Source organism: Bos grunniens, chromosome 11 (assembly GCF_055505025.1).
Source record: "Bos grunniens cultivar Pamir isolate PY7600 chromosome 11, Bosgru_T2T1.0, whole genome shotgun sequence".
Taxonomy (NCBI): Eukaryota; Metazoa; Chordata; class Mammalia; order Artiodactyla; family Bovidae; genus Bos; species Bos grunniens.
The window spans coordinates 64676161-64703821 of NC_141175.1; the positions used below are offsets into that span (position 1 = coordinate 64676161).

At 44.8% G+C, this 27661-nt stretch overlaps 1 long non-coding RNA gene across 10 annotated transcripts in view; it reads left to right on the forward strand.

The window, feature by feature from the left end:
- The window catches only part of LOC147363259 (uncharacterized), a 408991-nt gene that overhangs the window by 116532 nt on the left and 264798 nt on the right, over nt 1-27661 (forward strand). The window contains exon 2 of one of the 10 annotated variants that reach the window (XR_015135903.1): nt 72-146. The exons of the other annotated variants lie outside the window; for them this stretch is intronic. This is a non-coding gene — a long non-coding RNA (uncharacterized LOC147363259). The remainder of the gene's footprint in view (nt 1-71; nt 147-27661) is intronic. 10 annotated transcript variants of the gene reach the window in all.

Genomic DNA, 27661 nt, shown 5'->3' on the forward strand with positions numbered 1-27661 from the left:
ATGTGGGAGGCCGTCCGCAGAAAATCCCTGCTTTCCTTTCTGAGGGGTTTTCTCCTTTCTCCCTTCTGAAGGTTGTGGCTAAGGTTCTGAGAAGTACCACCCAGCATTACGGCATTTTGGGACCACCGTGTGTGCTCAGGGCCAGGGTGAGTAAGCAGATTACTTTGAGCTGAGAAGCCTAAACCTGGTTATCAATTTCTCCTTAAACCTACCCTGGGTTTTCTGGATAGTCATAGGAAGAAATATTTATAAAAGATAATTTCACAAATAAAAATTACATAGTGCCCAGGAAGTCCAACACCATGAGTGATAAATAACAAACTGAGCAATTGGAGGTATCAATATTCAAAGAAAGGAGGCTATAGAACAATAAAAACGTTTAAAAATGAATAATTTAAATGTTTTTGAAGATAAGGGAGAACATAGAAACGATGAAATAAAAACAGAAGGCAATGAAACAAGAACAGGTGGTTTTGGAAAAATTAGAAACTTTAAGAATGAAGAAATAGTTGCTAGAGCTAAACAATTGAGTCTATGGGTGGATTAGTTAAAAATCATGCAAAGTTTAAGCAAAACTTAGTAGCTTAAAACAAACATTTGTTATCTCACAGTTGCTTTGTGTCAGGAATTCAGGAATGGGTTAGCTAGCTGGTTTTGGTTTAAGGTCTCTCATGAGGTTATAGTGAAGATGTCAGCAAGATCTGCCATCATGTAAAGGCCTGAGGCTGGAGATAAGATGGATCCTTCTTGGGCCTGTTAGCAGATGACCTCAGTTCCTCCCCATGTGGGGCTCTTGTAGTTCGCTTTGATTGTCCTCATGATGTGGCAGCTGGTTTCCCCTAGAGCAAGTGAGCGAGAACACAGAGGAAGGAAGCAACAATGCTTTTTATGACCAAGTCTTAGAAGTTATACATTGTCAGTTACACCATATTCTATTCACTAGATGAGAGTCATTAAAACTAGCCCTAACTCAAGCAGAGAGGAGTTAGACTCCACCTCTTGGAGAAAAAGCTGTCAAAGGATTTGCCAGTATATTTTAAACCCTACACAATAGACCAAATAGCATATTGCACACAGCAAAAAAAAAAAAAAAAAAAGAATTATGAAACTGGAAATCTGAGCTGAGGAAATGCCCCCAAATGTGGAATAAAGACCCAGTCAAATGGGAAACATGAAAAAAAAGTTAAGAAATCTGAATAACAGCTCAAAAGCCCCCACCATATGTTTAAAAGGAGTCCCAAGAGGGGAAAACAGAGGAAAAGATGTGGAAACAGTATTTGAGGGCTGAGAATTTCCTGAGACTAGAGATACTATTTCCCAGATTATAAAATATCATTAGGACTGAACATTATAACTGAAAGTTAGCCAACTCTACAAGGCAGTTACAAGGCAAGAGAGGGTGAAAAAAGCTACTTCAAAGAGAGCTAGAGATTGAAAGAGCTGGAGTAGCCAGGAAAGTCTTTATAGATGGTAATAGAAAGGCTAGGAAATTCTGCCAGGTCTGGGGGAGTGGAGAGAATTTTGGGCTCAGAGGACAGAAAGGGACCAGGTGAGGAGCTGCCATGATAGTGCCCTGTGCCTTTTACTGACCTTTCACTGACTATGGGACAAATTCCTCCCCACCTCTGCCACTATCAAAATGCTGACAGAGATGATTGACACAGCCCTGGGACTCTGAGGCTCAAGTACAATGGCAAGGCCAGAAGACCCTGTCCTGCTCCTGAGCAGGGAAAAGCCTGCTTTCTGCCCCAAGATCCCCTCTCCAGCTCTTGGGCCTCAAAGATCAAATGCTGCAGCCAAATGAAAACACTTCTCTTCTGCACCGAGGCCTCAACTCCCGTATATTTCCCCCGCTAGCCCCCCAAAAAACTGCAAGTAGTAGTCAGACTTGGTTTTCCCTGCAGACTTTGAGACAAGAGTAAGTGTTGATTTGAACATTTGCAAGTAACAAATGTCTTCCAATTGGCCATGCGTCATCCGGCAGTTTTGAGAGATGCTAAGTCTCCGGAGGACGTGGGCAGGGAGAGGGGTGGGTGGTGGGAGGTCCCAGGGAGGTGGGAGCTGGTGTAGTCCAGCCCTGGATGCATAGCCCATATCATCAGGCTGAGACTTGGAGATGTGGCAGCTTTAAAAGAAAAAAAAAATGATGGGAAAAGGCAGGAGGAAGACACCTATAACCAAACCCCAAAGAGACAAACATCACTCCTCTTGGAAGGGAGTTAAAGATTTGGCTGGGAAAATCAGTCACTTGAAGAGAGAAAACAATATCAGAGGAAAAAAAAATCCCTCGGGCCAGGCAGTGTGATCCGACCCCATGAGAAATTTCTCTTAGGGTCAAACCTTTGCCCTTTGTGTCCTGGTCTCCTGATTTGGTCTGAGACTGCTGGCTATATGTCTCTATGCTGAGATCACTATTGTCTGAGGCTTAGTAAAGCAGGGCCTAAGGGAACAAGTTTGGGGGAGAGAAGAGTAAAAATTATTGACAGGGAGAAATCAGAGTCATAAAGCCACAACAATCTGATGGCCACATGAGCTTTCACAGTCAGTTCTTAGTCCAGTTGCTGTCTTTTCCTCTGCCTGTTGCTATTGTTTTTCCTGGTCTGCATTTTCTCCCCAGCTCTCAGCAGGTTATTTAAAAATTGGATAGAGAGAAGGTATTATCTGCTTTCTCTCCCCTCAAGGAAAAAAAGTTTCCATCATCGCCAACCACGATGGCGATTTATTCATTGTGGCTTCATTTCTAATCTCTAGGAGCATTAAGGAAAGGAGGGCACCTCCTTTGTCTTCCCTACCTCTTTGTCTCCCTGTCACTCATCCTGTCTCCCTCCATCACTTGGTCTCCTTTTAGGTCTCTTTTCTGTCTCTCTCTGTGTGTGTATTTGGGTCTTTCTTTTCAGTTAGATCCTCCCTAGAGCCAAGTTGTGCCCAGTATATCAGCAAGCTGTTCAGCACCCTCTGCCAGCCTCAGTCTCACATGCCACACAGCCATTACATACCAAGCTGTATTTTCAACCTTGTTTGGGCACCCCTAGGTGGAGTGCACACTGTGAAACTGGTTCTTTCAGCTCTCTGGGTGATCTTTTATTTTGGTGACTCTTGGCAGACCACAGACTGAGCTCAGTCTGCAGACCGAGACCTGACCTCTTTTTATGTAGTTATATCAAAAGGGGCATCTGTGGGATAGCCAAATTTTCAGGCCAATAGTTTTGGGATGGTTGTGTGTGTGAGTGTGTGTGCTATTTATTTGGGGGATGCTATTTAACTTCTGAATTCCTATGTAGTAACTTGAAAGCTTTTTTCCCCCCTCTTTTTATGAGAGAAGAAAATTGGCAATAATTCTAGCTACTGAGGAAAAGAGTGAGGCTTCCTATAGTGGAGGCAGTGCCAAAGTTTATGTCATGATGCAGGTAGAGGGTCAAAGGAATTGGGGCGGAGGAAAGAGTGGTGACTCTGTCAGGGCTAGAAATAGCACGATGGCAGGGAGGCTGCGGGACACAAGCTCTGGGATGATTCAGATGCAAGGTTGCTCTTCTGTGACTCAAGGACTCTGATTCTGAATGCCAGGGGGAAAGCATGACATGTGGTTTGAGTGAAACTCATGGCTTTCTTGGCTTCTGTAGTGATTGAGGATGGAGGTCAAGGTTTTCAATAAATTTGACTAGCACACCAGAATTTTAGGGAAAGATTTTTTTTTTTTTTTTTTTTTTACAAATTGCTGTATGTTTTCCAATGAACAGGGTACTAGTTGGCCTGTTGGGCTCCTGGCATTACACAGATATGTGGGAAGCCCTGGGGAAGAAGGGCTTCTTTAATATGAGTCTGGTTCAATTTCTGGGTCAGGAAGATCTGTTTGAGAAGGGATAGGCTACCCACTCCAGCATTCTTGGGCTTCCCTTGTGGCTCAGCTGGTAAAGAGTCCTCCTGCAATGTAGGAGGCCTGGGTTTGATCCCTGGGTTGGGAAGATCCCCTGGAGAAGGGAAAGGCTACCCACTCCAGTATTCTGGCCTGGAGAATTCCGTAGACTGTATAATCCATGGGGTCGCAAAGAGTCGGACACGACTGAGCAACTTACTTTCACTGGGGAAGAAGGAGGAGGCCAGTTGCCTGGATAGAGACCAGGGGGAGTTTCTCTATGGGTCCAAATATGGGAGGGCCCTGGAGTTTTGCACTGAGGCCTGGTACTGGAACTCAGGCTTACTGGCAGCTGAGCAGAGATTTTTACCAGTTTCTTGCCCCTTATAAATATAATAGTAACTTGGAATCTTGGCATTTAACCCTATGGGTATTTGCATGATCATCTCTTCATTACCAGCACTAATCTTTAGCAAAATTGCAAAGTAGGTGAATCCTCCCTCTGTGGCTTTAGCTTCTGCACATTCCTCCCTCCTCCCAGCCCCTTCACTTCCTTCTTCCCTTTCAACTTTGTCCTGTGCGCCTTTCCTCTCCTTCACTCAAAATCCCATAGAAAACATAGACCTTAGCCACTTCTTTCTTAGTTCTCTTTCCCCAGACCCTTTGCGTCTCTCATTGTCTTTTGAAAGTCTTCATCCTTTTGAAGGGATAGAATGTAAATTCCAGGGGTACAGATATCTTTGTCAGTTTTATTCACTGTTGTATTTCCAATAGTGACTTAGCACAGTGCCTGAAATATAGCAGATGAATGAACATTCTATTGAGTGAATGAATCAACTAAGCGAATTCAAATTTTGGTCAGCATTTAGGGACAGCTCTTCCTTGTTGGGGTGTTGAGGCGAGTTGACTGGGGGAAACAGAGGCCCAGTGTCTGTCTGTGATGTTTCTGGGGTTTCATATTCAGGCTCCCACCTCCTTGGTGTCCCCTTAAATAACATTCAAAGATGTAGCTTTCTTTTTGACAGGCTCTCTGGGATTCTAAAATCCACTGCTTTGGTTCCTGGCAAACTTTCCATACTCTCAGGGCAAAGATGGTTTCCTTTTCCACTCTCCCAGGCCCCGGGCTCCCTTACCGTGACCTCTTCCAGTGCAGTGGTCAGTGCCTAAATGTTCATGCGTCCCTGGGGGACTGCAGCGCTGCATATGCACTGCCTACCTCTGTCCTCATGGCGTTGGGAACAGAACAGTGTCTTCCCTTCCACAGACCTTCAGTGCCTGCATCTCCTGTGTATGGCTGCTTACTAGGAAAATTGATCTGCTTCTGGGCCGAGGCTTGAGGCCTGGTTACTTGGCCTTCAAGTCATACCTGCAAAGGACAACTGCCCTGAGCTGTCCCTCTCGGAAGACTGCCCCTTGTTAAGGTGTGAGATGGAAAGCTGACAATGGAATGAAAATATTTTGGGCTGTTTGGAGAGCTATTATTAAGATGTGCAAGGGATGTGGTATTCCTTGTTTAGGCCATTTTCAGTTTGCCAGGGAGCTCTGTGAAAGGAAAATGTGAGCCAAGGACCTAAGGTGGAAAAGGGAATATAAATGCAGGGGCATTTGTGATCTGGAAAATTCACTGGCTGTTCCGAGCTGCTGGGTGTTTGAGTTCTGCGTGTATTAAGGAGGGCTCTTCTCTTGTTTCTAGATATTCTTTCTTCATCCCTTCAGCTGGTACGTAAATGCCCATCAGCATCCTGGTCTGCACGACCATCCCAGCCAGCCATACCATCCACAGAGTATTGTATATATAATGCCACACCATTAACTATGATGCTGTCACCTGGTAGAGAGAGCACGTGGGAAGTTCTGGGAGGAAAGTAGGAAGCTGCTAACTGCCCGGCTTTCTCTTATTTAATCATAAACTCAAATTACATTTCTCAGAAAGCAAGAAAAATCATCCAACCACCTTTTGATTACACTTTTACACAAAGTAATGTCATTTTCCTTTCCAACAGTATTGACTACAGGATTCAATTTGGTCCAGCAGGCCCTGGTAACAGGAAGGCGGCTAAGGGCCCCTGTGTTAACAGCACCCCTCTTGAGAAAGGATTCTCTGAGGAGGCCGAGAGGAAAGAGGAAGATGAGGAAGAGAAGGGGGAAGAAACAACAACTTACACACACACACACACACACACACACATCTCTCCCTGTGTGCTGCGACTGCTGCCGCCACGGCGGCTGCTTTGATGCGTCTAAGATGGCACCTTGGTGCCCTGCCACATTCGGTCTCCTTGGTACCGAAGCGGCGCTCAGCTTCTTGTCACTGAGTGGATGGTGATTATCTGTACCAGGGTCTCAAGGGTACTCAAGCTTTGCTGGCGATTGGAGCTGAGATGCTTCAGCTGAAGGATTTTAAAAGCTGTACAAGGCCAAAGAACCATTACCAGTCACTTGCTGTGTGATGCCTGTTGAAGAGGGGGTGGGTGTGGGAAGGAGGTGCTGGGGGCGCAGGGGAAGGCATATGAGATCTGTATTCCCTTCTCTCACCACTCCTCCCACCTTCCCACCTCCTCACGCCTTTTTAGCCACTGTACCCTTGCAGAGCCACTGCAAGGTTATGTCATTGTGGTCTGAGAATCTATTGATCACGGCCATCAAAGATCTTTGCAGGAGTTTAGGGATTTGGGACTTTGCATAACACCCCACTCGTCTGGGTTAACTCCTCCCATCCCGGCCTCGGCTCCCATCGTCTCAGAGCTGAGCTGTTGGCAAAACTTGCTAATTTCTGTGACAGCCGCTTTCAGAACTATACTTATAATGCTGTCCAAATTGTTGTAATTGCTATTATAATAGAGCTCAGGTGCATGACCTGGGCAGGAAGGAAGTGGAGGGATTGGACCAGACATAACAAAGGGAAAAAAAAAACCACCTAGAGATGTTACTGCCCCCCACAGATGTGTGTGTGCGCACGCACACACACACACACATGTACATGCGCAGATACATGCATGCGTTTGCCTTGTTTTCTTTCCCTTGACAGACCACAGAAGAAAGGTCCGATAGGCAGAAAGTTTCAGGTTGATCTCCTATTCCAGCGAGTTTTCTTTTAGTCTGTGAAAAATAAAAGAAATGACAGAAGCCACAGAGATACATGCTTGCATTCTTCAGCATATAAAACTTTTCAATAAATGTTTATTGAGCATATAGTGACAACAGCTGTTCTAGGTACTGGGCTAAAGCAGGATACAAAACAAAGTCCCTGCCTGCATGGAGATGGTAGTCTTGACACACTGCCCCAAAACAGTCCAGATGCCTGTCTTCAAAATCTAGGAGCAAGTGAGACACCTTCTCCCCCCTCCCCTCTGCCCTGTGATCAAAAGATGACTGCATCGCGGTTTTCCTCAGTGTGACTTGCACACACACACACACACACACACACTCAGGCACACACTCACCCATAATCATCATAGGGCTTAGTAATGCAAGGGTGAGAAAACATCTGGGTCTTGTAAAAAGTAATAAAAAAGGAAAATGTCCCAAACCCATGAGCCTTGGAGAAAAATGATGGTAGCTTTTCAGTCTGAATGACCATTGTGCTGTGGGAGGCCTTCATGTAAGCCAGACTCTGTCCACTCAGAAGGACAATCAGAGGGGCTACAATGCATGGCAAAGTCCATTTCTTACAGTGAGAGGTGCTACTTCACTGGAAGGTACTTGGACGGGCTGTACTTGTGGGGACCTGACCATAGTTTACCCAGGATAGGGAGGGGAGGGTGGATACAGACATGAGTGCGGCTGGAGTGGTCCTGGACAGGAGGCTGAATCAGGATGTAGAGAAGAGGCCAGGGCTCGAGGGCAACATTGTATTGAGCAAAAAGCACCGGGAATCCTCCTGGGATGCAGGGCATAATCACATCCAAGATAGTGACCCTTGGCATCCCATCCTGGGTGGGTCAGATTGCCCAGATGCCCCAGGAACAGGACACGCTCAGCCTGGTCAGGGGACACTTGCAGGCTTCTGGCCACAGCTGGCAGCAGAGAAGCCTCTGCCTGTTCCTCTCTCCTCTAGCACTGGGTGTCACTGCAGCGAACAAACGAACGAACGTGCGTCCCTTCAGAGACTGTCTCGGAGCTTGGAATTAATCACCTGGCTGAGGACGGGTGGGGTGGAGGCTGAAGGGAGAGCAAGTCAAGAGGATGAGAGAGGTGCCACCCCAGTTCAGCAGTTCCCAAACCCCTCAGAATCTGACACTTCATCCTGTGCTGTCCTAGAGCCTCATTTGTGGAGACAGATGCCGTACCTCGGCCGAATCCAGACATTCTATGCATTAGTGTGCGGCCTTTGGATGTGCTGGGGGCTCTATAGGTTGAAATCCCAGGCACTCATATTTACAGAATCCTCCTTTGAGAGGTGGTAGCATTTGTGTCATTGTTGGAGGCAAGGGGATGCTGGGTCTGGGCGCTACATGGTAATGGGGGGGGGCACTTGGCAATCTCAAGGTCCAACCTGAAGCCCCAGTCCCCAAACTCCTGTCTGGATGGGAGCTGGCAGAGGGTCAGTGCAGCACACAGCAGGACCCTGTTTCCAGCCTGAAGCTGAGGGGGCGGGGGGAGGGGGGCCCAGAGAAGAGAGCTGCTTTCCTCTCTCCTTTTTGTTTCTTCTTTTTTCTTTTCTTCTCAGTCTTCAGAATTGTGGGGCTGAATTTTGGGCGGTTCTCAAAAGGCATCTTGTTGTAGTTAAGCTTGTCCCTCCCATGCTGTTGAATCACACAATGACTTTATTCACGAGGTCACCTCTTTCAAGGCAGTTGATCAGGGAATGTGGAGTCCAGCTCCACAGTGAAACCATTACCAACCAAGCCCAAACCAGGGGCACAAGTGGGAGAAGTTGACATCTTCCTCCAAAAAGGATTTGTTTTGAAGAAATGAGAAGATAAGTCACGTGTGACTATGAGAGCGTGTGTGTGTGTGTGTATGCATCACTCATAGCCTGTATCACAACATAACTGGGTGAGCTTGGTAAGCAGCTTGAACTTGGTCTTTGTGGTCCCCTGCATTTTTATAAGTAAACTGAAACATGGAAACAGTCGCTAAACTCCAGCCCCACCTCCAGAAGGCTCCTCCTCCTCGTGGCCCCCCTCTCTCCTCCTCCCCCCTCCCCTCCCCGCCTTGCACCTCCCTTCTCTCTCCTCCTTGTCAGACGATTTCACTTCTGTCATGTTTTATCATTTCTCCTTTAGGTTTTCTTGCCTTCCTGAATACCTTTGTAGTGAGGAGTGGGCTTCCTCCCCACCTCTTCTCACTTCTGCCGTTTTTTTTTGTGATCTTGCCGTTTTAATGAGAGCACAGTCAATAACTATGGAGAGGTGCTGACGACATTACAAAGGAACTCACTCTTAACAAGTCAACTGTAGATGAGGTGCCAACGGAATGGACAAGAGGATTAAAGTATTTATGCCAAAATATTAGAAGCACATGCAGAATTAGTTCTCCCGTGTTAGATATTTTACTTTTGGCAAGTCCGTATTTAAAAATCTTTTATCCTTGTTTTGCTTAAAGTATTACAATAAGCCCCGGATTTTTCACAGTTACACTTGTATATTTTCACAGCTGTTTTAATCAGAAAAAATTAATGTGCTTTTGATAGCTCAGAAATCTATCACTAGCAAGAGCTTTGGGAAAAAAAAAAATGTGCTACAGAGCCGAGTGGAATCCTCAACATTATATATTTTGTTGGCTATTTGAAATTCATAGAATTTCCTCTAAATATTTCCTTTTGCAATTCTTGCCTAAATTAATCTAACAGCTCAGGCTGACTTCTTTGATAATCTCTTTTGTTATGAATGCAGGGATTGCTATTGTTAACATTCTTTGGGAGCCAAACATGAACTGTCTGTTACTGGAGGAAAATACAATTGCTATTTTTGCTCGTATCGGAAGTATTTACTCAAATAAAATATACAACATAATGAAAAGGCAGGATTGGCAGTCTCCTTGATGGCTTTATGGCCACTGACTTAGCTACAGGGCTCCCCTGGATTTTCATGAGCTGCATAGAAAAGAACTTGACTTTTGCTTCTCCGGGTCTGGGACACTTACAGATCCTCTGAGGCACTCTTGAGTGTTGGGCATGATGAGTGTGCAAGGTCTTGGATTCAGATGCTAGGCACACATCTTGCACAGAGCAAGAGAGGAAACTACCAGGAGCAAAGTTCTGTGGGTGCACATCAGTGATAATAGGAACATCCACAATAATTGAAAAAAAAATAAAATAAAAATCTTGCAACAGGGGAAGGAAGAGATGGGAAAGGAACAAAAGAGACAAACAAAAGTCTTGGTTGCCCCTGTCTGCCTGGCAAAGAAGAGGCTGATTTCCAGGGGAGGGCGAATCGGTGGATTAATGCGAACTTTAATACTGAAGCAGTGTGTATTTATTGCTGGTGACCACAAGACATAAATCTTGCAAGCACAATATACAATACGATGCAGCCCCCTTTTTTTTTTTTTTTCCCCCTCTCCAGTCTCAATTTGTGTGTAAGTGTGTGTTAAGTGCTGTTGAAAAATAGTGACCTTTAATAAAGGATTGTATCCTGCAACTATTTTCCCAGACACACAGTGACCTTTCAAACCAGACTGAGGTGGGGGGGGGGTGTGGAGTTTGGACTTTGAACCGGCCAGACCCCGCTGTGCTCCTCTGTTAGCCTGGCCACTTTTTATTGTGTCACCAGGGAGCGTTCTGTATGCAAAGCAGGCCAGGCTGGCAGCCTGAACCTTTGCAAATCAATTTGTCTGTGAAGGCGAGTCCACTGGAGTGAAAGATGGTCTAACAGGGCACACTGCCCCCTCTCTTTGTGACATCATCGCCTGTGGTACTCTTGTCAGTCATGTCTGCCCAAAGGACTGTTGGAAGGAGGGGGAATGCCGGGGTGGGGGGTGGGAGGGGTTAATCCTCATGGCCAACTACAGCCTGAGAGACAGGGGTGATTTTAATAGGACAGAGCTCGGGGGTAGTCTGCCTGGCTAGGAGGGTGATGAAGGAGGGCGCTGTTTGGACCCGATATTGTTGCCTGGCTGTGGTCACCAATGCTGCTTATTGCCTCTCTCTCCTGATCTCAACATGTTATAGGACCAGATTACTAGATTACTATCCCTCGGACCAGGAGAGAGCTTGGATCCTGGGGAAACATTAAAGATCACAGTAGCATGGAAGTTTGTCCCCCATGCTGCCCTCTGCCAATAGCACTGGCATCCATGAACTCTTACCTTTGGCTATTTTCCATTGAAGACTCTCGGTTACAATTCTTTCTCACAGCAAACCTTTTCATAAGGGTTAATATTATTATTGATTTCCAGAATTCTTTTCAACACTCAGGACTCTATATTAATCAGTAGATGAAAATGCTAGGAAAGATGGAAAAATTCAATTACTTTGTTCTCTAATTCAAATTTCTTGGAGAAGTTCCTTTAAAGATATGGAAATCCTGCATTTTCCATAAAATAGTGGTTAGATCAATTTCTGTATAAGCAATTAATCATCTTTATACTCCATAAAAGATGGGGAACAAAGCTTGACTTACTCCAGAACTGCTGACTGATGAGTCTCTTGGTGAGTAGGCTGGTGGGAGGACCTCAAACTCCCCAGCCTTGTATCGGTTTAAAATGTAAGCCTCTGTGAACCCTTCAAGAGGATGAGCACAGGAGGGCAGGCAAAGGATGGGCTCTGGAGTGGATGAGCTTGGATTCTAATACCCACTGTTGCTTGCCAAATTAGGGGAACTTTGGCAAGCTACCAATTCCCTTTAAGCCTTGGTTTCCTCATCTGTCAAATGAGAATGATAAGAATAGTTACTTTGTTTGGTTTTGGTGAGAATGAAAAGTTAAGGCAGGTATGCTGCTTAGTACAGTGCTGGCACGTGGTTAGTGCTCAGTAAGTGTTAGCCCTGGTAATAACAGCATATGTGATGATTACTGAGGTTAAGTACTAAATAGGATATAATTGTACACATGGATGAAGTACCACTAGCATTTTGAATAGCTTCTCCAAGCTGCTGCTACTGCTAAGTCACTTCAGTCGTGTCCGACTCTTTGCGGCCCTATAGATGGCAGCCTACTAGGCTCCTCTGTCTCTGGGATTCTCCAGGCAAGAACACTGGAGTGGGTTGCCATTTCCTTCTCCAATGCATGAAAGTGAAAAGTGAAAGTAAAGTCACTCAGTCATGCCCGACTCTTAGTGACCCCATAGACTGAAGCCTACCAGGCTCCTCTGTCCATGGGATTTTCCAGGCAAGAGTACTGGAGTGGGTTGCCATTGCCTTCTCCAAGATAGGCTTCAACAATATGTGAACTGAGAACTTCCAGATGTTCAAGCTGGATTTAGAAAAGGCAGAGGAACCAGAGATCAAATTGCCAACATCCATTGAATCATAGAAAAAGCAATTCCAGAGGAATATCTACTTCTGTTTAATTGACTATGCTAAAGCCTTTGACTATGTGGATCAGAACAAACTGTGGAAAATTCTTAAAGAGATGGGAATACCAGACCACCTGACCTGTCTCCCGAGAAACCTGTATGCACGTCAAGAAGCAATAGTTAGAGCTGGACATGGAACAACAGGCTTGTTCCAGATTGGGAAAGGAGTACGTCAAGGCTGTATATTGTCACCCTGCTTACTTAACTTATATGCATAGCACATCATGTGAAATATCAATAACCTCAGATATGCAGATGAAACCACCCTTTATGGCAGAAAATGAAGAGGAACTAAAGAGCCTGGCTTAGAACTCAACATTCAAAAAATGAAGATCATGGCATCTGGTCCCATCACTTCATGGCAAATAGATGAGGAAACAATGGAAACAGTGACAGACTTTATTTTTTTGGGCTCCAAAATCACTGCAGATGGTAACTGCAGCCATGAAATTAAAAGATGCTTTCTGCTTGGAAAAAAGCTATGACAAACCTAGACAGCAGTCCATGGGGTCACTAAGAGTCAGACACGACTGAGTGACTTCACTTTCACTTTTCACTTTCATGCATTGGAGAAAGAAATGGCAACCCACTCCATTGTCCTTGCCTGGAGAATCCGAGGGACGGTGGAGCCTGGTGGGCTGCCGTCTATGGGGTCGCACAGAGTCGAACATGACTAAAGTGACTTAGCAGCAGCAGCAGCAGACAGCATATTAAAAAGCAGAGACATTACTTTGCTGACAAAAGTCCATCTAGTCAAAGCTATGGTTTTTCCAGTTGTCATGTATGAATATGATGGTGCTCAATCACTCAGTCCTGTCCGACTCTTTGCAACCCCATGGACTTCTTTGCAGCCCATCAGGCTCCTCTGTCCATGGATATGAGAGTTGGACCAAAAAGAAGGCTGAGTGCTGATGAATCTATGCTTTTGAACTGTGGTGTTGGAGAAGACTCTTGAGAGTCCCTTGGACAGCAAGGACATCAAACCAGTCAATCCTAAAGGAAATCAGTCCTGAATATTCATTGGAAGCACTGATGCTAAAGCTGAAGCTCCAATACTTTGGCCACCTGATACAAAGAATCAACTCATTTGAAAAAACCCTGATGCTGGAAAAGACTGAAGGCAGGAGAAGGGGATGACAGAGGTTGAGATGGTTGGATAACATCACTGACTCAATGGACATGAGTTTGAGCAAGCTCTGTGAGATGGGGAAGGACAGGGAAGCCTGGCATGCTGCAGTCCATGGAGTTGCAAAGAGTTGGACATGACTGAGTGACTGAACAACAATCATCTGTGAGACACTTGCTTCACTTTAAAGATCTTTAGATGTTCAGGCAGAAGTTGTGTTTCCTTTTGCAGATTATCATGTTTGATTTAAAGCTATTGACATATGCACTATTATATATATATATAGATAATATTTGTGTTATACGCACATCATTTTTTTTTCTGACTACCAATCTGTTTTCAGTTATAACCCCCAAGTGTAGGACACTACAATTTATTTATGTACCATGTCCTTTCTACGTGGGATCACAGGATGATTTACAGAGTCAGTGGTGAGCGGACAGGGAGAAAATGTTTGGGGGAAGGATTAGAGAGGGAAAGTCAGTGTGAGGGAAGACTAGCACCCATTTGTAAAGAGCACAGACATGATTGCCTTGGGCTCAAGTCTGAAAGAAAAATTCCAAAACAATACGGTTTTTAAGTTGAGTTTCACTATAAAAATGGTGAAGGGGAATTGATTGAATGTACATCATTTTGAGGGGAAAATATTTGGAAGAGTAATGGGGGATTTGAGAAGGATTATGGACACAGGTAGGGATTTCAGAGAGGCCCAAAGTAAGATGGAACGTTCTAGGTGATGAAAAGGAAGTATTAGAGGCAGAAAGCTAGTAATGAAGTCAGATATCAGGTACCGGAACCAAAGTTAGGATCCTAGGATCTCTTAAAAACAGTAATACAATACAAAAAACAACCAGCATCCCAAACAGATAAACAAAGAAAGAATCCTCTTAGCCACAAGTTAGTGGTATAAAATGAAGATATTGAAAGTGCAAGCAAAAAAAAAAAAGAAAGAAAACAAACACAAAAACCCTTATATCAAGCATCAATTATGAAGCACTGCTTACTTTGGGATTAAAAGCAGATATAATGTTTAGTATGGAAGCAATTAGTTATATATTCCAGAAAATGAAGAAAGGATGATTAAAAATAGGACATGTAAGTTCAGCAGGTTCTTGTTTTCTCATTTCTAAATTCAGTTACCTGGAGATAACTGGATGAAAAAACTAGGTGTTTCCAAAGCCTAACCCAACAAAATCAGCACCTGAGGTGGGCAGCTTTCCAGTCCCTCAGCTTACCAAGAGTTCATCGCACTCCCTAAGTGAGAGCTGAATCAAGATCACTGTAACCAAGCCTGGACAAGGCCAGGATAAGAAGCAAGGGAAGGTGGGTGAGGTGGCTAACTTACTGGGAAAAAGAGGGGCACAGACTGTTCTTAGGAAGCTGGAAGTGTTGATGATACCTTGGAAAGTGCTTAAGCATGATGCTTCCAGTGTACCCAGGGCTGAGCTGGAAAAAGTGATACGGAAAGCTGGAAGTAGTGTGACCTCTGTGAGCTTGTTAGATTCTGCTCGGTTTTTCTTAGATCTTGGAAAACCCTTGTTGAATTGTCTCCTTCAGCTGCTTATGAATAAAAGGGATTACATTATCTCGAAGACCTCTTCTACAGTGAGAGAAAGTTGATGACTATTATCAACTGGAATTATGGAGAAAAATGAGAAGAGATTAGGAATCCATAATGAGACAAAAGAAGGGGCATTCGTCACCTAGGGCAGGGCAGCCATCGCCAGACGGAAGTGAAAGTCTGGGTGAAAGTGTTGTGGAAGGAGGTGATTGGTAGGATCACAGATCTTTAATACGGAAAGGAAACTCAGACACCGTCTTTCTCCCTCTGTACACAAAGGAGCGATCGCAGAGAAATTTTCTGCTATTCTTGGGCTATAGCATGTGGTTTGACAGGAGCCATGTTTTGGGGCCCAGTCCAGTTTGGTACTCCAAACATCCCTGAGGCATGAACATTTTAATCAGTTTAAGGCAATGTGTATGAGGAAAGTAAGAAATGGAAAAGAGCAGGATCTCTTATCCTAACAACCTCAGATTGGTGATTTTAATTACTCATCAAAGGAGAAGCCAACGTCTCCTTTGGCATCTCTAACAGTGGGGTGGGAACTTCCTGGTGGTTTCCCGTTGCTTAGGCAGAATGCTTGTGATTTTTGGACAAGGTGCCGGGTGCATCATGTGAGGTCCTCTCTGGGAATATAGCTAGCATAGTGCCCGCTAGCGGAGTGTCTCACTATACTCCGACGCTAAATTGTATACGTTCCTTTCAGTTACGGTGTGATGCCTTGAGGGCAGGGCCCATATCTCTATAGCAACATCCCCTAGACTCTACAAGTGGCCAGAAACTCGGCAAGTGGGATAACCTTGTCACATGGGTGCTGAAGGGGTAGGGGAAGGAGGAGAAGAGGTTGGAGAAGAGATCCCCCAACTGTTGGGAAGGGCGGTGTGTGGGTGGTTAAGAAAAAGACATATGGGTGGTTAATAACTTTCTGAATCCTTGTAAACTTTATCTAAATGTCTTTTCTGCTTAGAGCTTATCTGATCTCCACAGGGGTCATGGAAAGCTGCTTGGTCTGGGTGCTTGTCTGGATTTGTAGCTGTGGATACCAATGTTCCAGGACAGTGCATGTCCTCAGTAAAGCAGGGGTTGGAATGGACAGCTGAGGCACTTTGCTGTGTGTAGCGCTCTGTCATTTTGCAAGTGTCTTCAGAAAGTGAATCTCCAGGTAGAGTTGCCAGATAGAATATAAAACACTCAGTGCTATTTGAATTTCAGATAAATAACCAACAATCTTTTAATATGTGTCTGCCCAGAATATTGCATGGGACATACTTAGACTAAAAAATTGTCATTTATCTGAAATTCAAATATAGCTGGGTGTCCTATCTTTTCTATTTTTTCCCCTTAAATCTGACAGTAGTATCTCTAAGTAGAAGATTGGCATGATAGTTAAAGTCCAAACACTGTTAATATGGATCCTGTTTGTACTCCAAGCTCTGTAACTTACTAGCTTTCTGTCTTTGGGTAAAGTTTCTTTTTTAAAATGCAACCAGAGTTTTCCAGTGTGTGCCAGGCCATGTGGTGAGGCCTGGCCATGTGGTGTGCCAGGCCATGTGGTGAGGCCATGTGGTGAGGTTATAAGGAGAGAATGCCAGTACATAGTGGCTGAGGAAGTTGCAGTAACTGTTGGTGGCCTGGTATCAGACAGCCAGGCATTTCTCTACCCATGTAGCAGAGATGTCTCAAGCTTCAACTCAGAGTTCAACTTTTCCTACTAGGTTGGTTGTACTTGGCTTTTGTTTTGCTGCTGTCTTGACTTGGTAAAGCAGATTCTGCTGCAGATTCGCCTGGTGCTCCCTGTCTTCTGAGAGCAGGGAGAGCAGGCCTGGCCCTCACACATGCAGCCAGTCAGTTCACTCGCTCAGTCGTGTCCAACTCTTTGTGACCCCATGGACTGCAGTACACCAGGCCTCCCTGTCCATCACCAACTCCCGGGGTTTACACAAACTCATGTCTATTGAGTCGGTGATGCCATCAACCATCTCATCCTCTGTTGTCTCCTTCTCCTCCCGCCTTCAATCTTTCCCAGCATCAGGGCTTTTTCCAACGAGTCAGTTCTTTGCATCAGGTGGCCAAAGTATTGGAGTTTCAGCTTCAGCATCAGTCCTTCCAATGAATATTCAGGACTGATTTCCTTTAGGATGGACTGGCTGGATCTCCTTGCTGTCCAAAGGACTCTCAAGAGTCAGGAGGAGCCAGGAGGCAGGCAAATCCCTTTGCCTATCAGCACCTGCAGCCAGCAGGGAAGAAAGGAGTATTTTTTCCCCCAGGGGTTTGGGTCATGAGCCTTTGATGCTGCAGGCTATGACCCAGGTCACAGTAGGCTGAGAAGCACTTCCTGACACCTCCCTTCCCGTAACCATCAGAGGCCCTGCCCTAGAGGAATCCTTGGCTCAATTCTCACCATCCACTTATGCAGGACAGCCTAACCCATACTTATTTCTGGGCTAATTTACATATTACTAATTGTTCCTCCTGGGAAGTAGGTATGTTAGGAGGACACAATGAGTGCAAGCCAGTGGAAACCTGACTTAAGCAAAAGGGAGATCTGGGCTCCCATAACCCAATCTCAGCAGAGCAGCAGGGACTACCTTAGGGATCACTGCAGCCAGAGCTCAACCGTGGTTACTACTCTCAGGTTCTGCCTTCTCTTTGTTCTCTTCATTTTCTCTAACCACAGACGGTTTCTCTCTTCTGAAAGGGAACAGGCAGCTCCCGAGTTTCATGCTTATAACCTCACAATCAGAGAGGGAGGAGTTCCTCTCTCCCAGTTCCTGATAGGGAAATCTATGGGAAAGGATCTTATTGGCCCAGCTTGGGTCATCCCTGAACAAATCATTGTGACCAGAGAAAGGGGTGGCTCATCTTTGTGGCTATCCTTGGACAAGTCATTGTAGCCAGAGGGGTGAGCTGCTTGGCCCTTATCAGAACCATTGGTTATGCTGCAAAAAGAGCAGTTTCCAATGTGTTGGCTGAGGGAGTGCTATTATCAGAAGAAGGAAGGGTTGATGTCTGTGTCCTCTTATAAATGAAGAGCTCAGGGCAAGGAGAGTCTGGGTTGGGTTGGACTGGTTGGATCATCTTCTTGAGGTGGGAGGTTACCTGGGTCGTGGAGATGGGATAACTGACATCTAGTTCAGCCTCTGCTGTACCATACATCATTTTGGTTTGATCTGGGCAGTGGGATGGGGCTGGTGGTAACTTCTAAAGGAAAAACAGAGGTATGTTTATGGCTTTCAGTACTTAAGAGGGTAGTTACATCTATGGACATTCTACTAGGCATTTACTTGATGTCTAGTAAAGTATTAGGGTGTCTCAGTTAGCTCAGTGGTAAAGAATCCACCTGCCAATGCATGAAATGTGGGTTGATCCCTGGGCTGGGAAGATCCCCTGGAGAACAGAATGGTAATGCACTCCTGTATCCTTGCCTGGAAAATCCCATGGACAGAGGAGCCTCACGGGCTTCAGTCCATGGGGTTCAAAAAAGTCGGACACGACTGAGAACACAGCATAAAATACTAAGTACTTTAGGAGTTTCAAAATCAACAGAAGACAAGATCTCATCCTTTGAGGAATGGGAATTCTTAAGGAATTTATAATCTTCTTAGGTTGACAAGATATCCACAGGTGAAACACTTAAAAAAAGCCTTATTTTTTACTTTAAATTATTTATGTATTTATTTTTGGCTGCTCTGGGTCTTCTTGGCTGCATGTGGGCTTCTCATTAGGTGGCTTCTTGTTGTGGAATGTGGGCTCTAGGGTTTGTGGGCTTCAGTAGTTGCAGTGCATGGGCTTAGCTGGCCCACAGCATGTGGGATTTTCCTGGACCAGGGATCAAACTGGTGTCCTCTGCATTGGCAGGCAGATTCTTAACTACTGGACTACCAGGGAAGTCCTAGAAAACTCTTTAAGGGAGTCCCAGATAGTGTCTGAGCTCTGAGTTCTGTGACACATCAGGGCATGGGGATCAGGTCTGTGGGCTGAAAGAAATGGGGAGGCTGCCTAGGGTGATGTGAGCTGGGGCTTGGAGAACAAAGTGCAGGGTGAATGCTGAGGCTGAACTCACAAACAATAAAGGTTTTTAAAAATTTTAGTGTGCTTTAGGATAGATAAATGAAAATTGGGTTTTGTGAAGTATGTAGCCCGGGTGGATGCTACCTTAGGATGAAGACTCAGGTTTCTTGTCCCCAAAAATATGAAAATAAATGTTTGTTTTTTGTTTGTTTGTTTTTACCACACTAAAACTTAGGGTTTGGCAAAGGACAATTTGATTTCTATGGATATCTCTGCTTTGCTAATGTTCCAGGAGGTACTTAGCTATTGCTGTTTATTCGCTAAGTCATGTCCAACTCTTTTGCAACACCATGGACTGTAGCCCTCCAGGCTTCTCTGTCCGTGGGATTTCCCAGACAAGAATACTGGAGTGGGTTGCCATTTCCTCCTCCAGGGGATCTTCCCAGTCCAGGGATCAAACCCACATCTCCTGCATTGGCAGGCAGATTCTTTACCACTGAGTCACCAGGGAAGCTGTGGATCATGTAAATAACCATAGACTAGGGAAAAATCACTGATACTTTTTATCTTAAGCAAGCTAAAACTTGTTTATGAATGAATAAATGGGGAATGTTAAGAGAGAAACATTAAAAAAAAAAAAACAGTTGGCAAATCAGGCAAGTCTTCATAAATATTGTGAGGATACAGGAAGAAGCAGATGTGCAGGGAAGGACAGGATTTTTAAAGTCTAGAGGATCCTGGTTTGAATTTTATCTCTGAAGCTTACTAAGAAGCATGAGCCTGCATAATAAAAGGGGAATGAAGATGGTACTTCAGAGGATTTTATTTTTGAGGATACAACAGCTTATCTGTGCAAATACTTAGGGTGGTACTTAGCAAGTAGTAGAGACTTAATAAATGGTTGTCATTATTGTTGACATAAAATATAAATATGTGTGGGTAATGGGGGCAGGAACCATCATGGTTTAACACCTATTATGTGCTGGACACTGGACCATGTATGTATTTTACATGAATGATTAAATGCCATTGCCACAAAAGACATGTGAGGAAGATGCTGTGATTTTCATTTTGGAGATGAGGAGACTCTGCCCCAAGGAGGTTAAGGGGCCCCACCCAGGTCAGTTTGAACCAGGGTGTGTCTGACTCCAGGGTTTTGCTCTCTTCTCCTTAGATGGCAGATCAAAGGTGGCTGGTGAGGACTGGCAGGCAATTTCCTGGTCAGGGCGCTACACTGTAGACTTTTTTTCAGGTGTTTTGGGAGGGACCCAGAAGGTTGGGGGTGAGGGGCAGTGATGCAAACCCAGTAGAAATGGTTGGTAAAGGCAAGATATAGGTGGGAAATGTCTTCTTTAGCCAAACTCCATAATAAGCTCCTAAAGCAGCATTTCCCCAGGAATGCCAGAATCATACGGAGAGAGAGAGAGAGAGAGAGTGCCTATGAACTGATTTCCTGAGGAGGTTTGCTAAGCAAAGATGGCGGATTCTTCTGGCAAGATGGTGGAGGAAAAGGATGTGTGCTCATTTTCTCCTGCAAGAACTCCAAAATTCCAACATGCTACTGCACAACCATCGACAGGAGAATGTTGGATCCCATGAAAAAAAGATACCCTATGTCCAGGGGCAAATGAGAAGGCCCAGCAAGATGGTAGGAGGGGTGAAATTACATTTAGAATCAAACTCCATACCCACCAGAGATGCTTGGAGGGCTCAAATAAAACCTTATGCACACCAGGACCCAGAGACCCCACAGAGACTGAACCAGACCCGTGTTTGAGTCTCCCGTGGAGGTATGGGTCAGCAGTGGCCTGCTGCAGGGGCAGGGGCTCTGGGGGCAGCTACCTGGTCACACAGACTGTCTCGGAGGTCACCATTAATCCCACCATAGAGCCATCAAGCAGACGACCCACAAACTGCAGAACAATTATGCCAAAGACATTCTCACACTGTTAAGAAAGTTCTAGGACCCACAACAGATTTTCCAGCCTGGGGATCTGGTGAAGGGACTGAGAAGTCCCAGGGAATTTGACTTTGGAGGCCAGTGGGATTTGATTACAGAACTTACATAGGAATGGGGAAACAGACTCTTTGAGGGCACAAACAAAACCTTGTGAGCACCAGGAGCCAGGAGAAAAGAGAAGTGACCCCACAAAAGACTGGCTCAGACTTCCCTGTGAGTGTCCAGGAGTCTTCAGGGGTGGCGTGGGTCAGCAGTGGCCTGCTGCAGGGTTGGGGTAGTAAGTGTGACAGTGCATGCACAGGACCTTTTGAAGGAGCTCACCATTATCTTCATTACCTCCACCATAGTTTGGTCCCAGGTCAAATAACAGGGAGGGAACAGAGCCCCACCCATCAGCAGAAAATTGGATTAAAGATTTACTGAGCATGGGCCCCTCCATCAGAATAAGACCCAGTTTCCCCCACCGTCAGATTCCCTTGTGGCTCAGATGGTAAAGCGTCTGCTTACAATGTGGGACACCCAGGTTCAATCCCTGGGTCAGGAAGACCCCCTGGAGAAGGAAATGGCAACCCACTCCAGTACTCTTGCCTGGAAAATCCCATGGACAGAGGGTCCTGATAGGCTACAGTCCATAGGGTCACAAAGAGTCGGGCACGACTGAGCGACTTGTCAATGTTCCCCACAGTCAGTCTTTCCCATCAGGAAGTTTCCATAAGCCTCTTATCCTTACCAGACAGAATGAAAACCACAGTCATAGAAAACTAATCAAACTGATCACATGGACCACTGCTGCTGCTAACTCACTTCAGTTGTGTCCGACTCTGTGCGACCCCATGGACTGCAGCCTACCAGGCTTCTCCATCCATGGGATTCTCCAGGCAAGAACACTGGAATGGGTTGCCATTTCCTTCTCCAATGCATGAAAGTGGAAAGTCAAAGTGAAGTCGCTCAGTCGGTCCGACTCTTAGCAGCCCCATGGACTGCAGCATACCAGGCTCCTCCATCCATGGGATCACAGCCTTGTCTAACTCAGTGAAACTATGAGCCATGTCATGTAGGGCCAACAAAGATGGACAGGTCAAGGTGGAGAGTTCTGACAAAACGTGGTCCATTGGAGAAGAGAATGGCAAACCACTTCAGTATTCTTGCTTTGAGAACCCCGTGAACAGTATGAAAAGGCAAAAAGATAGGACACTGAAAGATGAACTCCGCAGGTCAGTAGGTGCCCAATATGCTACTGGAGAAGAGTGGAGAAATAACTCAAGAAAGAATGAAGAGGCAGAGCCAAAGCAAAAACAATGCCCAGTTGTGGATGTGACTGGTGATGGAAGTAAAGTCTGATCCTTTAAAGAGCAGTACTGCATGGGAACCTGGAATGTTAGGTCCATGAATCAAGGTAAACTAAAAGTGGTCAAAGAGGAGATGGCCAGAGTGAACGTTGACATTTTAGGAATCAGCGAACCAAAATGGACTGGGATGGGTGAATTTAACTTAGATGACCATTATATCTACTACTGTGGGCAAGAATCCCTTAGAAGAAATGGAGTAGCCATCATGGTCAACAAAAGAGTCTGAAATGCAGTACTTGGATGCAGTCTCAAAAACGACAGAATGGTCTCTGTTTCCAAGGAAAACCATTCAATATCACAGTTATCCAGGTCTATGCACCGACCAGTAATGCTGAAAGAGCTGAAATTGAACAATTCTATGAAGACCTACAAGACCTTCTAGAATTAATACCCCCAAAAGATGTCCTTTTCATCATAGGGGGCTGGAATACAAAGTAGGAATTCAAGAGATACCTGGAGTAACAGGTAAATTTGGCCTTAGAGTACAAAATGAAGTAGGGCAAAGGCTAATAGGGTTTTGCCAAGAGAACACACTGGTCATAGCAAATACCCTCTTCCAACAACACAAGAAAAGACTCTATACATGGACATTAACAGATGGTCAATACTGAAATCAGATTGATTATATTCTTTGCAGCCAAAGATGGAGAAGCTCCATACAGTCAGCAAAAACAAGACTAGGAGCTGACCGTGGCTCAGATCATGAACTACTGATTGCCAAATTCAGACTTATATTGAAGAAAATAGGGAAAACCACTAGATAATTCAGATATGATCTAAATCAAATCCCTTACAATTATACAGTGAAAGTGACAAATAGATTCAAGGGAATAGATCTGATAGAGTGCCTGAAGAACTACAGATGAAGGTTCATGACATTGTACTGGAGGCAATGATCAAGACCATCCCCAAGAAAAAGAAATGCAAAAATGCAAAATGGTTGTCTGAGGAGGCCTTACAAATAGCTGAGAAAAGAAGAGAAGCTAAAGACAAAGAAGAAAAGGAAAGATATATCCATTGGACTACAGAGTTCCAAAGAATAGCAAGGAGAGATAAGAAAGCCTTCCTCAGTGATCAGTGCAAAAAAAAAAAAAAAAAAGAGTAAAACAACAGAATGGGAAAGACTAGAGATCTCTTCAAGAAAATTAGAGATACCAAGGGATCATTTCAAGCAAAGATGGGCACAATAAAGGACAGAAATGGTATGGACCTAACAGAAGAAGAAGATATTAAGAAGAGGTGGCAAGAATACACAGGAGAACTATACAAAAAAGATCATCATGACCCAGATAACCATGATGGTGTGATCACTCACCTAGAGCTAGGCATCCTGGAATGTGAAGTCAAGTGGGCTTTAGGGAGCATCACTACGAACAAAGCTAGTGGAGGTGATGGAATTCCAGGTGAGCTATTTCATCATCCTAAAAGATGATGCTGTGAAAGTGCTGCACTCAATATGCCAACAAATCTGGAAAATTCAGCTGTGACCACAGGATGGAGAAGGTCAGTTTTCATTCCAATCCAAAAGAAGGGAAATGCCACAGAATGTTCAAACTACTGCACAATTGCCCTCATCTCACACACTAGCAAAATAATGCTAAAAATTCTCCAAGCCAGGCTTCAACAGTACACGAATCATGAACTTCCAGATGTTCAACTAGATTTAGAAAAGGCAGAAGAACCAGAGATCAAATTGCCAACATCCATTGGGTCATAGTAAAAGCAAAAGAGTTCCAGAAAAACATCTACTTCTACTTTATTGACTATGCCATAGCCTTTGACTGTGTGGATAAGAAGAAACTGGCAAATTCTGAAAGAGATGGGAATACCAGACCACCTGACCTGCCTCCTGAGAAATCTGTAAGCAGGTCTAGAAGCAACAGTTAGAACTGGACATGGAACAACAGACTGGTTCCAAATCGGGAAAGGAGTAAGTCAAGGCTGTATATTGTCACCCTGCTTATTTAACTTCTATGCAGAGTACATCCTGTGAAATGCCAGGCTGGATGAAGCACAAGCTGGAATCAAGATTTCTGGGAGAAATATCAGTAACCTCAGATATGCAGATGACACCACCCTTATGGCAGAGAATGAAAAGGAACTAAAGAGCTTCTTGATGAAAGTGAAAGAGGAGAGTGAAAAACCTGGCTTAAAACTCAACATTCAAAAAACTCAGATCATGGCATCTGGTCCCATCACTCCATGGCAAATAGATGGAGAAAAATGGAAACAGTGACAGACTTTAATTTTTGGGGCTCCCAAATCACTGCAGTTGGTGATTGCAGCCATAAAATCAAAAGATGCTTGCTCCTTGGAAGAAAAGCTATGACCAACCTAGACAGCATATTAAAAGCAGAGACATTACTTTACCAACAAAGGTCCATTTAGTCAAAGCTATGGCGTTTCCAGTAGTCATGTATGGATGTGAGAGTTGGACTATAACGAAAGCTGAGTTCCAAAGAATTGATGCCTTTGAACTGTGGACTTGGAGAAGACTCTTGAGAGTCCCTTGGACTTCAAGGAAATCAAACCAGTTAATCCCAAAGGAAACCAGTCCTGAATATTCCCTGGAAGGACTGATGCTGATGCTTAAGCTCCAGTACTTTGGCCACCTGATGTGAAGAACTTACTCATTTGAAAAGACCCTGATGCTGGAAAAGACTGAAGGCAGGAGGAGAAGGGGACATTAGAGGATGAGATGGTTGGATGACATCACTGACTTGATGGACATGAGTTTGAGCAAGCTCCAGGATTTGGTGATGGACAGGAAAGCCTGGCGTGCTATAGTTCACGGGGTCGAAAAGAGCTGGACGTGACTGAGCAACTGAACTGAACTTTGCTAAACAAGCATCACCTCTCCCTTCCCTTGGGTCAGTGCCTCCTCTCTTAGGGATGCCTAGAGCCCTTGGGAGCCCTTTTGCTTCTGTAACCCCTCTCCACACCATGGAGGAAGGATGTTGGCTTGAGCTCCCTATGTTGCAGTGGCAGTGGCCCCTGCCTTGGCCATAACTCCCATCTAATGAAAACATTGCAAGATGGACAAGGCTTAAAGCAAAGCAGAGCCACTGATGCGTGGGCAGGTATAGGCAAAAAAAAAAAAAAAATGTGGTGGGGGGTTAGCACGCAAAGTTGAATTGCTGAGATAACAGGATATCTTAATAGCGTGGGAAAGGGGATTGTGAGATCAAAGGCCATGATAAGAGGGTGATTACTTCATCATGACTCTTCTGAGGAGAAGGACAGTCATATACAGAGAGCAGACACCATCCCCACCCCCCCACCCCCTGCCCCGTTTCTTTGATTTCAAAGTGGGAAACACTCAACCCAACCCCAAACAGCCTGGCCCGCTTCCCTAACTCCCCAACCCCCCCTGGCTGATTCTGCCCTGGTGTTATTGGCTGATGGAATGCCTGACTTTCAGTGCCCACCACATTTGCTCTTGTGTGATTTTATTTTTATTTCCAGCTCATATTTTTATTTCTTCAAAGCTAAATAATTTTCTCTGTGGAGCATCCTGGTTTTTACTTGAAGTCTTGCCTATATTCTTTACTTGGTTGTAACCATTGGGAGTTGATTTGGAGGCTTTTTAAACAAAATTATTGCATTTTAAGAAAGACAAACCAGTTTACCAGCATTATTTCTAGTCCTTAAAATTCAAAGCAGTTTTTTAGAGACTGTTCTTTGCTTTTGGAGATGGAGCCGATTTCAGTTTATAGCTCGTTGTCTTCACACCCATCTCGGTGACTAATACTGTAAGATGGATTTCCTTTTTTTTTTTTCCTTCCTTGAAGTGGGTTTCAAATCCCCAAAGAATTTCTGGGAGGGGAAGAAAAATCCTTTAATTGAAAGCAAGAGAAAACAAAACAAAAAAGCATAAGAGAGCTGACAAAAATATCATGTTTAATGAAACCAAGTTCCATTCCTGCAGATGGCTGTGGAGGCACAGAATGACCTAAAGATAGAAAAACGGGTTTTCTTTATGTGTCTTGTAAAGGGTGGTTTCTCTTTTGAGTGTCACGCGAGTGACTGGCCAGTGCCTTGCAGAACCCATGAGTGAGCAGGTAGGAGTCCAGCTAACCTTCAGGCTGTATAGGGTCCTGTGCTGAAGTGGCTTGGGCTCTGCTCTCCACTGACTGCTAGAGCATGGGCAGCATGTTCCACATTGTTCGGCACTGGGTCAGACGCCTTTAAGTCTAGACTCAGCCACTTAGCAGCTGTGTGACTTCAGGCAAGGGACTTAACCTCCCTGGGCCTCAGTTTTCTCCTTTGTAAGAGTCAGACTGGACTGAGCGACTGAACTGAATTGAACTGAAGCTGACAGGAATCATATCTACCTGCATGGTTACCTGGGAGGATTACTTAAGATTCAGAGTGGAATGTTCTTGGCACAATGTCTGACCCTTAAGAAAGGGTGCTGGTTCTTCCTGTGGCCTGATCCGCCCTGCTGTGTGTGCAACCAGATTGTAATCTCCGTGAGGAAGGGCTGGGCCTTGCACACCTGAGGAGCTTCTCTGGTGCTGGAGACCAAGGAGACCCTTACAGTCTGCGGGGGCTGAATGAATAACGGAATTACTGAGGCAGATTTCTTAAAATAACCCAAAAAAGTACCAGTCTTGCTGAACTTCCCTCTTAAACAAATTAAACAAAACCCATAAAGAAATAAGCACATTGAAAAACTCCACAAGTTTGAAATTAACTTTATTTCATTAGGAATTAATGACTTTGAACGTTTTCCCATTCTGCTGTCAATTCTTACATCTCTAGTGACTTTTCATTTTCCACCTTCTGTCTATGAAATTACTCTCCTTCAGACTGAGAGAACTGGGGCAGTTTTTGTGGCTGGAAATGGACTTGACCTTTTTCCATTAGGGAAGGGTGTTGTGGTTGTAAGAATGGCATATGGACCTCTGGTCCATGAGACTCCAAGGTAGGAAAGGCATAGTTTATTTTGGAATCTTTTTTGCTAGAGAACAGGAGAAGCTGTGTATCTCAAATCCCCTCTTTCTACCTTCCTCTTCACACACACTGTCTCCGCCCAGCCCAGGGCTATTTTGCACCCTCGACTGGACTCTCAGACTTCCTCCAATGTCCCTAGCCTGCATGCGTTTTTCTTGACTTCACTCCTTTTCTCCTGCTTGCCCTCTGTTCAGTTAACACCTTCTGTCTTTGGTTTTCCAGCCCAACAGTTCATCTCTCTGCATGCTGTTTGCTCATCTCTGTCCCTTTTAAGATGAGCACGGACATCTTAATTCCTTGCATTGGGTTTGCTGAACCTGGGCGGGGGGTGGGGGGGAGGCTAGGGGGCATTGTCTCTCACTTTCTCCCCTTTTCCTATTTGCTTTC